Genomic DNA, 14,774 nt, shown 5'->3' on the forward strand with positions numbered 1-14,774 from the left:
GTTGTTACTTTGTGAGGGTGAAAAGGGTAACTATTGCATTGTTCTGTACACCTGAAACTAACAATAAATAAATAAATTAAAAAAAAAAAAAAAGAACAGTGGTGGGGTAGCAGTGGAGAAAGAGAGGTGGTGAGTCAGGTGCTAAGATCTTCAGTTACTAAGTTGGAATGGGAGTTCTATAGATCACAGCAGCAAGAAGGGAAAGTGGCATAATCAGTACGTTCAATAAAGGGAACTGAGGGTTTTTAGGGAATGGAGGAGAGCAGTGGCCTGAAAAGCAGCAGTGAGTTGCAAGGAAGACATCTACTTCTTCTCCAAGCTCAGTGTTATGCAAGTATAGGAGAAAACACTCGAGCCCCACTGAGTCACGCATGATCTTACTTATTTGTCTCAACAGCCCTGTAACAGTAGGTATTATTATCCCCATTTTTACAGATGAGGAAACTGAGGCTTAAAATAACTGGCCTGACAGTCATAGCTTGTGAATACTGGAGGTGGCATCTTGTGAGTCCAGTGGAAGCCAAAGGAAGGCAGATGTTGACTCAATGTAAGAAGGTACTTTTTAGCAATTAGAGGTGTTCACCAATGGAAGTGTCCCTTTGGAGGAGAGGGTGAGCTCCCTTTCCCTGGAATGAATATCTACCTGCTGCCATCACCACTAATTTAATCACAGAATGATTTAAGGAGGAAACAGTATAGTAAGTCCTCAATGTCATCGATAGGTTCTGCAACTTCAAGCAAAGCGAAGTATGACGTATAATGAAACCAATTTTACCACAGGCTAATTGATATAAACAAGAGTTAAGTTGCAATGGCATCTCATTAATTTTATAATAAAATGACATTGAATGAAATTGTATTATTCAAGGACCTGCTGTATATAGTAAAGGAGGAAGGGAATTGACATTTATTAGCTATTGGAGGAGAGAGCAGGGAGGGAAATAGTTGAGCTCAATTATTGCTAAGATAACAGTCTATGATTAGGTGCTAGTTGCACAGCATTGCGAATGCACTAAATGCCCCTGAATTGTACTCTGTAAAATGGTTAGTTGTATGTTATGTGAACTTTACCTCAGTTTGAAACGTCTATGATTAAACTGGTTATTTCCATTTCATTCTGCTGGCAATTCATCATTCTACAGAGTTTCACATGAGGCAGTTTGGGTACAAAAAAGTAGAAACGTAGTTAGTGCTTTCATGGGACTTAGAATTTGGGTAAGTGGTGTATGTATGTGTAAATCTAAAGTTCCAAAATAATGGCGTAAATAATTGTTGTTGAGCTTCTGAGGAGGAAAAGCTCCACTGGGTTCCGCCACCTATTCTTACCTCAGTGTGCTTGGCATAAAACAGCTTTCCAGACGTCCTACTTTTTCTCAGTATTAGAACTTGAGGCATCCCACTTGGTCAGTTTTCAAAATCTCTTAAGTTTGAACTGTGACATCAGTTCAAAAATTTGTGGAGGAAGATTAAGTTGATATAGTAAAAGAGCATCTTGTCAATTAAATCCCCTGGGAAAGGACTCGGTGGCAAAAATACAGGATTATTGATTTTGCAGGGGATGGTTGTGTTTTTGTTAGGCTAGATTATAATCTGGCAGAATTTTTTGGAAAATATATTCCTTGTTTAAATAAAAACTATTTGTTCAGGTTTTGTTGGCTAATTTCTATTAAGTATTTTAGGTGATTTTTCACAACGGTGTTATAAACATCCTGAGTCTGATGTTATGAAAAGTCAGCTTTATTTTGTTTTCATTTTTGAAAATATCTCTTCTTATTTTACAGAATGTTTTACAGAAACATTGTGAGGTAGTACAGAGAGTTCCCATATACCCTGCAGTGTTTCCCCTATTCTCAGCATCTCTCATTAGTGTGGTTGAATAGGAAAAACTTGGTCCTCTTCCTGTGTTTCTTCTTTACTCTCCCACTACTACCACACTCATAATACTTCTGACACTAGATGTGTGGGTTCTTTCCCCACACCCAAGGAATTCTGTGACATCCGCTGGGTGTCCTACAATTTAACTCAATTCTGACACTATCTACCTGGAGATAGCATCAGATCCCACAGGATAAGGTCTCAGTCCCATGAAACTGCTTCCCACTTGAGACACCTGTGTCAAGTCCAGGTTGTCACCTGTGTTTCTGACCACTGGCTATATATCAGGTTTCTACAACCCCCTCCTCTGGTTCGATCAATTTGCTAGAGTGGCTCACTGAACTCAGGAAGTCAGTTTACTTACTGTTTACCGGTTTATTATAAAAGGATATGATAAAGGATACAGATGAACATCCAGATGAAATGGATATGTAAAGCAAATTATGTGGGAAGGTGTGCAGAACCTCTGTGCCCTCTCCTGGCATGCCACTCTCTCAGCACCTCCATGTGTTCAGCAACCCAGAAGCTTCATCATATGGCATGATCAGTCATTAGCTTTATTTCTAGCTCTTCCCCTCTGTCTGGAGGATGGGGGATAGGGCTGAAAGTTCCAAGCTTCTAATCATGGCTTCATCATTCTGGTGACCAGCTGTTATCCAGGAACCCAAGAGTCACCTCATTAGAACAAAAGACACTGCTATCACCCAGGAAATTCCAAGGGATTTAGGAATAGGAACTCTGTGTTAGGAACTGGGGTCAAAGACCAAGTATTAGAACAGAAGATGTTCCTAGTACTTTTATCATTTAGAAAATTACAAGGTAAATGGAGCTCTGTGCCAGGAACCAGGGGCAGAGACCAATATACAGGGTGTGATAAAAAACCCCAAAAAAACAGTGAATGTTTAAATTAAAAAAAATTATTACAGTAAAAGACACATTACCATTAGTCCCCCTCAAAATATTTCCCTTTGCTTTGAACACACTTATCCCATCGTCCTTGCCCCTTTCTGAAGCAGTTTTGGAAGTCCTCTTTTGTGAGTGTCTTTAGTTGTGCTGTTGTGGCTGCCTCCACTTCCTGAATTGATTCAAAACATTTACCTTTCATGGTTATTTTTACTTTGGGGAAGAGTCAGAAGCCACATGGTGTCAGATCCAGTGAATAAGGTGGGTGAGGACACACAGTAATGTTTTTATTTGACAGAAATTGCCATACCAGAAAGAAGCAAATGTGTGTGACACGGAGGCTTTCCGTTGTGATCAAAACATACAGTGAATGCTGCTGCCAAGTGCCATCCAGCGGAAAGGGAATATGGGAAGCGGCGCATCAAACCTTAGTAACAGTGTGACAAGTTTCAGCTTGTTCGGTGCAGTCAGTTGGGTTGAGAGAAGGTGTGTTTTAAAGTGTGCCATAATAAATCATCCTCCATCATGACGATGCCCCATGTCACACATCGCTTCTGGTACAGCAATCTCTGTCAAATAAAAACGTTATGATCCACCTTACTCACCGGATCTGGCATCGAGCGGCTTCTGGCTCTTCCCCAAAGTCAAAATGATTCAGGACAGCGAGGCAGCCACCACAGCGCGACTAAAGACACTCATGAAAGAGGACTTCCAGAAGTGCTTCAGGAAGTGACCAGAACGATGGGATAAGTGTATTCAAAGCGAGGGGGAATATTTTGAGGGGGAATTAATGGCAATGTGTCTTTTACTGTAATAAACTTGTTTTATTTAAACATTCACTGTATTGTTTGATGACACATCATATGTTTTTGTTTTGTTTTGTTTTGTTTGTTTTTTTTTAGCTGAGCCATCCTGCTACCTGTTGGCAGCTCAGCGGCTGCTCAGCTCGGACTGGACTCGAACCGCTGTTGCTCAGAGCTCAAACTCTTGAGCAAGCTCTTAACCAACTGAGCCACTCGGCCGGCCCCTATATGTATTTTTTATTATCTCACACTGGTACATTTGTTATAATTAGTGAACCAATATTATTATTAACTAAAGTCCACAATTTATTCAGATGCTTTCCTCCAGGATCCCAGCCTGGATACCATATTATATTTAATCATCATGTTCCTGCGGTTCCTCTTTGCTGTCACTGTTTCTCAGACTTTTCTTGCTGTTGATGACCTTGATAATTTTGAGGATTACTGGTCAGGTATTTTATAGAATGTCCCTCTATTGAGATGTCTGCTGTTTTTCTTGTTATTAGATTGGCTTTATGGGTTTTTTAACATTTTTGATGATCAAACAGTTATGATTATATGATGGTGAGAATGTGTATGAGACTTACAATCAAGAATTTTACTATATATTGTCCTTATGAATCATGGAGCATGCTCTGTGAATAGCTTTGCAGTTGAGAATTTTAAGATGAATTAGGTACGTACAGGGTTTAGGAATCCAATAATCTAAGAAAAGAATGCTGGTCAATCATTTGAAACAAAATGTCACTAGCAACAAATCTTTATTGAGAACCTGCTAGTAGGAGGGCCTTGTGCTACTCTGTCAGTCACCCCTCCCCTCCATCAGTCCAGCGGGAGCTCTGCACAAACTAAGCAATAGCAGCATGAGAGTCAGAGGGCTGCTTTATGAATAGATGCTCAAAGGAAGCGTGCAATGAGGGCAGCTCTCTGCAAAAAGGCTGGGCTGAAGCAGGTAGTTTAGGCCTTAGGAACCTCCTACATTACCCTATATCTAAATCTTTGCTTAGCATGTCCTGTCATGTCTTCATTTAGGGGTGGGTGCTGGTGGCGGAGAGAAAGGAAGCACCTTGCCTCTTGTGTTATAAAACTTTACGTGGTGATGTAATGGGTCGTCGGGAAAGTCATGACGTATTCTTCAATGCAAAAATGTGTCATGACTTTCCCGATGACCCAATAATTGCCTGTTTAATTACTCTGTTTCCCCCAGTAGATTTTAACCATTGTGGGTCAGACAGTCTGGTTTACCTTGTTCACTGTTACCCGCCTCTGGTGTGGAGCCTATTTCCTAGCACATTTATTCTATAAAGAATAAATGGGAATTTATCAGGAGTACAATGAACAGATTACACCAGGTATCAGCATGTAGAAAGGTAGGGAATGCTTGCCTGACATGTTAAATAAATTCTTCCAGATGTAGATGACATTCCTCTGCTCTAGGATCTTGCTTCATTTCCTGTACCCTTATTACACTTAACAAGCATTCTGTGCCCTGAACACTTAGCTTTATTAACCTTGCATTATTTCTTTTTATATAGACGCCTTCTTATATCCTCAGCGCTAGCTTTTTTTTTTTTTTTTTGGAGTGCTCATTATGTGCAAATATTGTGCTAGGTGTCGTACACATATTTATTATCCTAATTTATCCTTTCAACAACGCGGCACAATAAGCATATGAGGAAATTGAGGCTTGGGAAGGTTTAATAACTTGTCCAAGGTTGTACAACACTTTCTTGGCTCACTCCAGAAGCTTGAGGCCTCTTCTGCTCTGTGCTGTTTTTAATAGGATACATTGCTTCAGTAGGATTTATGTTTAATGAAGGTCTTTTATACTCTTTAGACCTCATCACAATTTCATTCCTCTTTTTTTTTTTTTTTCTATTTGATCAAAGGACCATGTAATCCTAACACTTCTTCAAACTTTGGAGCTGAACAGCAAAACTGGTGAAATAACTAACTTCAAATGTTGCATTTTCAAAGCTAAAAATGAATGTCTAACTTAGTGATTCCTTATATGATCAACTATTATTATTGAACTGTTTTTATATAGACCAAACAGAAAAAGAAAGTTTTATAATTGCCCAGGAAAACAAAACAAAACACGTATTCAAAGTGTGTTAGGCATTCCAGTTTTGACGCGTCAACATTAAGCTGTCCCCTGTAGCCTTGGAAACCATAACTTCTCAGTGCCTGTTTTTAAACCACGGTTTTCTTTTAATATAAGTAGATTCTGATGGTAGAAAAAAGTTGTCATGTGGAATTACTCTGTGGAGCCACTTGAATAGACTTGAAACATTGTTTATATATAAATAAATTCACTACTCTTAAACATATTCTGAACAGGCACAGTATGTGCTGGCATCTGCAAGTCAGCCCATATTTGATACTGAGTTTAGACTACTCATAGGAGGTGGCGAAAAGGACCTCTGATAGAAAGCAAATGGGAAAGGCAAGGTGTTGGCTTTTTCTCCCCTTTGTTTGTTTGCTTTTCCAATTTCTTTTAAATTTTCCTGGGTATTCATCAAAAGTTTCTTTTCAAAATGAATTTTTTGGTAAGATATAGTTAGCATGACACAACTATAAATATTGATGTTCATTTTATGTTTTTTTTCTGTGGTTTGTTTTCCTTTTTTTAATGCTGTTTTCCAAATGAAAAATTGGTATTATTAGTTTTATTCACTATGATCATCATTCATATGTTGTCCATTCAGCAGTTATTTATTGCTCTAGTTATTGTACTAGTTATATGCTGGGGATACAAATGTAAGTAAGATATGATACCAGCCTTCAGGGAGATTTTAATCTATAGGTTAGTCAGACAACTAAGGACAGAAACAAAATACCTTGTAATAAATGCTCTGATAAGTGTCCCATGATTCATTCTCTGGGAACACAGAGAAAGAGGCCCCAAGGTGGTCATGGGAAATTTCCTGGAGGAAATGATACTTCTTTCCTTTCATTTTCTTCTCCATCCCTTCCTCTGAGCCTTTTAAAAAAATTAAAGTGAAACCCGCATACTATTTTTTTAAAACCAACCTCTAAAATGAAAAGTAAAAAAAGTTCCCGTTCTACTCTCCCCAGCCCTGCCCCAGTTTCACTCCTTAGCAATAACCACCTTTAACACTTACTGTTTTCCTTTATAACGATTATTATGAAAAGCTTGAAATAATATACTTTGTTTCTGTTATTTGATAAATAAACTTTAGATAGTGACTCTTGGCTTTGGACAATGGAAGAAGAGGAATTTAGCAGATTTATGTTACCTGCCACCTTTTCTCTCTACCTCCACCTCTGTGTTTTTGTTTTGTTAGTTATTCTTACATTATCAATTTTTAAAAAGAATTATATCTGCTATGTTATTATAATTAACTCTCCTGCTCTTTGTTTATAGGATAACTTAAAAAATCAATTCACAAAGAAACACCCTTCATAACATTACTATAGATCCAAGTAACATTAATATGAGTACTATATTACAATATATAATAATATGCATAATATTACTATAGATCCAAGTGTGATTGGTCACATAGCAAAGGACCATCATTTTATGTTGCCAACCTAATACTAGAGTAATTTCCCAAGAGTCAGGGAGGGTCCAAGAGTAGACTTTCGGCTTTTTTTTAACAAAGTCTTATTTCCTGTGATTGGATATGTAAATTCTAACCTTTCTGAAAAAAATTTAATGTCTTGCTTGAAAATTGAAATAAAGTAGTACCTCATTTATTGGGCAGTATCAATTTATAATAGCCAGTATTCTAAAAGTTAACATAAAAAGTCTAAAAAGCTGCAAAAATATCTCATATCTGCAACAGTCTACATTTTGCACATAGGAAAAATCCATAGGCCTCATTCAGAAACTGTTTACTTTTATTTTGTGTACCATTCTTATATCCTGATCATTCAGTTTCCAAGTCCATGGTAAATTAAATGCTATCATTTAGTGATGCTATTGACAGGCACATTGAAAGCCCTGAGAAATGGTATGTGAAAGCCTTATAGAAAGAGGAAAGGCAGAAAAAGAAATTAAAAGCTGACATTATAATTTAAAAAAGTATTATGATGTAGGATTGTATGATACAGAACAGTTAGTTCTATAAACCTCTGCATCTTGCTAATATTCATAATGCTCCTCAGTCTGTAAGAAAATATTATCATTGTTTCCATCAGAAACCAGAGAAGTGAGTAACACATTGAGGATATATTCCTATCCAAAATAGTTAAATAAAAAAAATTGTTTTTGACAATTAAAAACAATAAACGTGATAAAGTTAGCTGTAAAGTTAATTTGCATGAGGTCTTCTCTGAAGTCAGCCGAATTGTATAGTTATTCTGTATAGTGTATTTGTGATATTGTTAGAGATGCTTTGCTAAGTTATTTAAAAATCAGTCCCCCAAAATTAGCTACCTTGTGGTTTTTGCTGTGAGACAGTTGTTGACCTCGTTTTGAAATATGCCACTTGGGAAAAAAAGGCAGTTTTTTTTCCCTTTGTTTTTGTTATGAATACATGGTTTAAACACTACGTTAATGTCTCTGCATTGACCTTTATTTCCACAGACTCAGGGACCAGGGACAGGCTGCCTTGTGGGAGAGTCTTGGTTTGGGATATTACTTCCTTCTTTCAGTACTCCCTGCTTTTCTTTCTTGAGCATTTTATATCTTTTTCTTTTGAAATATTTTCAAACTTACAGAAATATTGCCCAGTTAGTACGAGAGCTTACCCCTCTTTACCATTTGAGAGAAAATTAAAAAGATAATCCCTTATTACACCTTAATAAATTGGTCCATATTTTCTACAAATATGATCATTCTCCTTTATAACCACATCACAGCCATCTAAATCAGGAAGTTAACACTGACACATTACTGCCATCTAATTCACTTACAACATTCAAATTTCTCCAGCTGTCTCAGTGTCTTTTATAACAAAAGGATTTCATCTAGGATCACATACTGCATTTAGTGGTCATGTCTCTTTATTCTCTGTCAGTCTGAAACAATTCCTCAGACTTTTCTTGACTTTTATGACTTTGGCATGTTTAAATATTTTAGGCTGTTTATTTAGGTAACATTCCCCAATTTTGGTTTGTCTGATGTTTCCTCATGAAGAAACTCAGGTTATATATTTTTGGAAGGAATATTATACAAGTGATGTTGTGTTTTTCTTGCATCCTACCAAGTGGTACACAATTTTGATTTGCCTCATTACTGTTCTATTAACTGAATACTTGATTAAGTGGTGTCTGCCTAATTTTTCCTCTGTGAAGTTACCCTTTTCACTTTGCAGTCCTTAAGTATTTTGTGGGAAGGTGTTTTTAGATTATGTAAATATTGTATTTCTCATCAAATTTTCACCCATTAGTTTTAACATACAATGATGTTTCTAGGCTGAATTAATTATTAAAATGATGGTTGCCAAATGATTATTTTCTTATTCTATCATCTCTCTTATATTTATTAGTTGGCATTCTATTGTTAAGAAAAGCTTTCTTCTCTCCCTCATTTATTTATATCATTATTGGTTCATGGATTCCTATTTTATCTAATGTGTTATATAATCTGTTACTATAATTATTTTGATATTCAAATTGTTACATGTTTGGCCATGGGAGCCTTTTCAATCTAGTTTCTGTTTTCTTAGGACCTATTCCCATCACTCTTTGAGTACTTCCTTACTTTCTGTAACGACATACTCTATATGTTCCCCTTGTCTCTGCATTAGAATTAGTCTTTTCTCCAAGGAGCTTTGGTTTCTTTTAGTGAAGAACAGTGTTTTAGAAACCAAGATCTGGGTCTTTGTGTGTTCTTTGCAAATGGGGCATTCATGGATTACACAACTATATGTAGCTAAAGGCATGCTGCTGTAGGCTGTGTATCTCAAAATATATAGGTAAATGGTAAAATGCTCACTTTATGTGTTCGTAATGCACATAGTAATGCTGAAAGTTTCCTACTAGGCGATCAAGTATATTTAAAATACAGAGCAAAATATTGCATCAGTTTTATAGAGAGATGTGTATGTGCTTGTGTGTATACATATGTATAAATGAGGGACCAGAATATGAGAAAGGCCTTTGTTTCCTATTATCAGTAAACATTTAATTAAATCTTTTAAAAGACATTGTTGGAGAACATCAGATCTAACTCATCTTTGCACCGCTCTTAGCATCTAGCTCAGCACTGTTCTGCATTTAGGTTCTGAGTAAATATTGTTGAAAGAATTAATGGAATGTTTGAGTGTGTCTAATAGATATTTGGTGAATTTTCCACTGTAGTTTTTAGGAAAATACCATGGTGTCTCTGTCTACAGGGTTAGCTGTACACCTGTGTAAGAATTAATGGAGATGAAGAGTCTTGAGTTCTGATGCTAAGGATTAAAAACAACAACTTTATTAAGGTATAATTGACATAAACATAACATAGTTGAGGTATATAGTTTGTTAAGTTTTGATATGCAAACATCCATGAAAGTATCACCACAATTAAGACATGAACATATCCAACAGCTCGCAAAGTTTCCTTGTGCTCCTTGATAATCCTGCCTTCCACACATTCTCTCTCCATCTCTAGGCAACCACTGAAATACTTTTTTGTCACTATAGATTAGTTTGAATTTTCTGTAAATAGAATCATATAGTATGTGTTCTTTTTTATCTGCCTTCTATAGCTCAAGATGCTTATTTTGAGATTTATCCATGTTGTTGTGTATATCAAAGTACTGCATTTAAGTGGAATATGTGATTCAAATCTGCATTGTTCAAGGGTTAACTGTAGTTTATTTATTTTTGTTATTACGTTGTATCCCATTGTATAGATATTCCACAATTCATATACCTACTTTATGACCCAGCCATTCTACTCCTAGGTATTTATCCAAGAGAAATAAAGGCATATGTCCAAATAAAGATTTGTATACAGATGTTCATAAGACCTTTATTTGTTTTAGTCAAAAACTGGAAAAAATCCAGATGTCCCTCAACAGTTGATTTCTCTATAAGGAACCATAGAATGAATTGAGAAATAGTCCCTTTTCGATTTTCTGGGAGAGATTGTGTTGAATTGGTATTGTTTCCTCTTTACATATTTGGTAGAATTCACATTGAAGCCATCTGGGCCTGAAATTTTCTTTGTAGGAAGGTTTTCATGAAAATTAAATTTCTTAGATATAGGACTATAGAGGTTATCTATTGCTTCGTGAGTAAACTTTGGTAGTTTGTGTCTTTCAAGGGATTTGTCTATTTTGTCTATTTGGTAAAATTTAATATCTGTAGAATAATCTGTGGTATTGTTAGTTCTCCTATTCCTGCTATGGGTAATTTGGGTCTTTTCTTTTTTTCCTGGTTAGTCTAGCTAGAGGTTTACTAATATTATTGATCTCAAAGAAACAGCTTTTTGTATCATTGATTATTCTCTATTGCTTTTGTTTTCTGTTTCATTGATCTCAGCTCTGATATTTATTATTCCCTTTTTCCTGCTAACTTTGAGTTGCTTTTGCACTTCTTATTCCAGTTTTTTTCCTGTGAAAGCTGAGGTCATTGATTTAAGGCTTTTCTTGTTTTCTCTATATATGGTTTTAGTACTATTAATCTAATTTCTCCCTGTTAGCTGCATTTCATACTTTTTGTCGTGTTGTGTTTTCATTTTTGTTTATTTAAAAACACTTCCTAATTTTCCTTTTGATATTTTTTCTTTGACTCATGGATGATTTAGAAGTTTGTTATTTGGTTTTCACATATTTTCTTATTTTCCAGATTTAAAAAATTGATTTCTAATCAAATTCCATTGTGATGAGAGAACCTAATATTGCATAGCTTGAATCCTTTTACATTTATTGAGACTTTTGGTTTAGAATGTGTTCTTTTTTTAAAGATTTTGTTGGGGAATTGGAGGAGAGGAACAGCACTGGGGAATCGGGGGAGGGGAACAGACAAGTTGCTGTCCTTTTTGTTCTTGTCTAGTTGTGGAGGACGTCGTTTCACTGGCCCATGTTGGTATTATCATTGCACTCTTCCTGGGTGAGGCAGTTGCTTCCTGGCGATTGGACGGCCACTCATGGTAGCTCACAGCAGCCCACTGCAGCAGGGCCTGCAGCCTACGCCGTTGCCAGCGACTCACGGCAGCCCAGCTCCAGGTCGAGCTGTTGTTCACCATCTTAGCTGTAGAGGGCACAGCGTCACTGGCCCTCATGTGGGATCCGAACTGGGGCCCTGCTGCTCAGAGCTGGCGCTCCCAAGCCAACTCCTAACCAGAGTGCCACTCGGCTGGCCCTAGATTGTATTCTTTAATGTTGCACATTTCATGTGCACTTAAAAAGAATGTATATTCTGCTGTAGTTGAGCGGAGTGTTCTGTAAATGTTAATCAGGTCAAATTTGTTTTTCAAGTGTTCTGTTCAAGCATTCTTTATCCTTATTTTCTGTCTGTTTTTTTTCTTACTTATTCAGCGAGGGTTGTTCAAATCTCCTCTTATAATTGTAGATTTGTCTGTTTTCACCTGACAGTTCTATCATCATTTACTTCATGTATTTTCAAGCTAATAGTACTTGTAGGTGTACTTATAAACCTTTAGAATTGTTATATTTCTCTTGACAAATTGACTTCTTTATCATTGTGAAATGGCCTTCTTTATTCCTGGTAATGTTCTTTGCTATGAAGTCACCTTTATGTAATATTAATACAGTTTCTCTAGCTCTGTTTTGAATGGTGTTAGCATGGTAAATCTTTTCCCTATTTGCTTTTTATACTTGGACCCATTTTACATTTTTATATTTAAAGAGAGTTCCTTGTAGATAGAATTGTTCCTTGGGTCTTGCTTTTTTTATCCAATATGATAGTTGTTATTGTTTAATTGAGGTTTTTGGACTATTTGTAATTTACATTAATTACTGCTATTGTTGAGTTTAAATCTATCTTGTTGTTTGTATTCAATTGTCCCATCAATTCTTTGTTCCCCCTTTCCTCTTTATCTGCTTATTTTTGGATTTATTTCCTTTGTTGGCTTATTAGCTACAGTTTTTTTTTGTTTTTTGTTTTTTCCCCTGTCTCTCTTGGAAATTTTATTGGTCCTAGGGGCAGGGAGGCAGGCAGGCAGCCCCTGCCTCCTGAGGGGTGCCACAAGCCCTCACTGTTTCCCGTTGCCATTGATGGGGAGGTCACATATTCGGGGGAGGCCAGGAAGGCCTTGAGCTTGGGCCAGGTGCTGAGGCATGCCATGTTGGCCGAGAACAGGGAGGAGGAGTCCAGGCAGCCAGGGGCCAGGACCTGGTGATTCAGCAGCATGTCAAGCAGGTTGTAGTCTGTGAAGGATCTGGTTGCCCATAATGAAGGCCTGGCTCCCCTGGTTTTGGGACAGTAGAATCTCAAAAGGCTTCAGGTGCCCAGGCAGGTCCCTCATATTGTCCTCCTTGCCTGCCTTGTAGTTGGTGTAGATGAGAGTAATGTATTAGCAGCGGAGATCCTTTATGTCATTCACCACCACATCCACCCGGGCCGCCTCCTGTTGGTCCTTCCCATACAGCCCAAGGGAGTGGCCTAGGTGGTGCAGGATGGCTTTGGGCTGGTATAGGGCGAGGTCTCCGTCCTGGGACTTGGGGAGCTGCCTGTACAGACAGGAGGCCTTAGAGGGCCCTGCAGCCAGGTCTCCTTGGCCACCACCTCCTCCTTCCCTTTCTGGCCCTGGTCGGCCAGCAGCATGTGCATGGCCTCGCAACACCCTCGAACAGGCAAGTAGACAATGGTGTAGGGAGACATGGTTGCAGTGTAGACAAAAGCAGTGGCGGTGCTCTTCTGTTCTTTTGTTATTCTAGTAGTTGTTTTAGGGTTTGTAATATAGATCTTCAAGTGACAGTATACCACTACACATACAGTTTAAGGATTTCATATCGGTGTACTTAATTTTTCTCTTAGTAGCTTTTTTGTAATTGTTGTCATATATTTTACTTCTACATGTTAGAACTCCCAAAATACATTTATTTTTGCTTTAAACAATAGATTAACTTTTAAAGAGATTTAAATAATAATAACAATCTTTATATACATAGTTATTGTTTTGAATCTCTTCATTCCCAAATGTAGATCTACATTTCCATCTGGTATTATTTTCCTTATTCCTGAATATTTCCTTTTGCATTTCTTGAGGTGCATTTCTGCTGGTAATTGAACTCTCACCTTTTGTATGCCTGAAAATGTCTTTATATTATCCATGTTTTTGAAAGATAGTTTAGCTCAGTATGGAAATCTGGGTTAAGTTTTTTTCTTCTAATTCTTAGAGGATGTTACTCCACTGTCTTCTGGCTTGCACTGTTTCTGATGAGAAATCTGTCATTCTTTATTTGTTTCCCTTTATGTAATATGTTGTTTTCTCAGGATGTGTTTAAGATTTTCTCTTTTATTACTGTTGTAAGCAATTTGATTATGTTGTGCCTCAGTATAGTTTTCTTTGTGCTTCTTATCCTAGGGATTTGTTGGGGATTCTTGGGTCTGTGGGTTTTTAGTGTTCATCAGTTGGAAATTTTTTACTCATTAATTTTTCAAGTATTTTTTTCTCTCTTCCTCCACTGTTTTCTCTTTTTTGGGCTACAAATACATGTATATTTGGGCCTTATGAAGTTGTCCCACCACTCACTGAAGCTTTGTTTTAAACTTATTTCTCATTTTAGTCTTATTTCTTTCTCATGTCTAAATGTCCTTAGACATTTAGTATATCTTTGGGTACTAATCTTTTCTTCTATAATACCCAAACTGTTCACCTATGATTTTATTTTTTCTTTTCAAACACTAGTTTTCATCTCTGGAAATTCAATTTGGGTCTTTAAAATTTTTCCTATGGCTCTATTTAACATGTTCAATCTTTTTTCCTAGCTTTTGAACATATAAATTACAGTTGTAATAATTGTTTTAATGACCCTGTAGTAATTATTTCATCTCTGTCAATTCTGGATCAGCTTTGATTGATTGATTTTGCTACTTATTTTGGATTCCAGTTTCCTGCTTTTTTGCATGTATGATAATTTTTTATTGGATGTCAGGCATTGTAAATTTTACCTGATAGTCCTATAAATGTTCTTAAGATTTATTCTGAGATGTGGTTATGTTACTTGGAAACACTTTTTATCCTTTTAGGTCTTACTTTTAAGTTTTGTAAGGCTGGACTAGAACAGCATTCAGTCTAGGGTTAATTTTATCCACTCCTGAAAC

General features: G+C 36.8%; 1 protein-coding gene and 1 pseudogene across 1 annotated transcript in view; one reads left to right on the plus strand and one right to left on the minus strand.

The window, feature by feature from the left end:
• Positions 1–14,774, plus strand: part of UVRAG (UV radiation resistance associated) — a 303,298-nt gene that overhangs the window by 99,428 nt on the left and 189,096 nt on the right. The window lies entirely within an intron of this gene.
• LOC109386344 (glutathione S-transferase P pseudogene) lies at positions 12,700–13,328 on the minus strand (annotated as a pseudogene).

The sequence above is a fragment of the Hipposideros armiger genome, unplaced genomic scaffold, assembly GCF_001890085.2.
Source record: "Hipposideros armiger isolate ML-2016 unplaced genomic scaffold, ASM189008v1 scaffold_132, whole genome shotgun sequence".
NCBI lineage: Eukaryota > Metazoa > Chordata > Mammalia > Chiroptera > Hipposideridae > Hipposideros > Hipposideros armiger.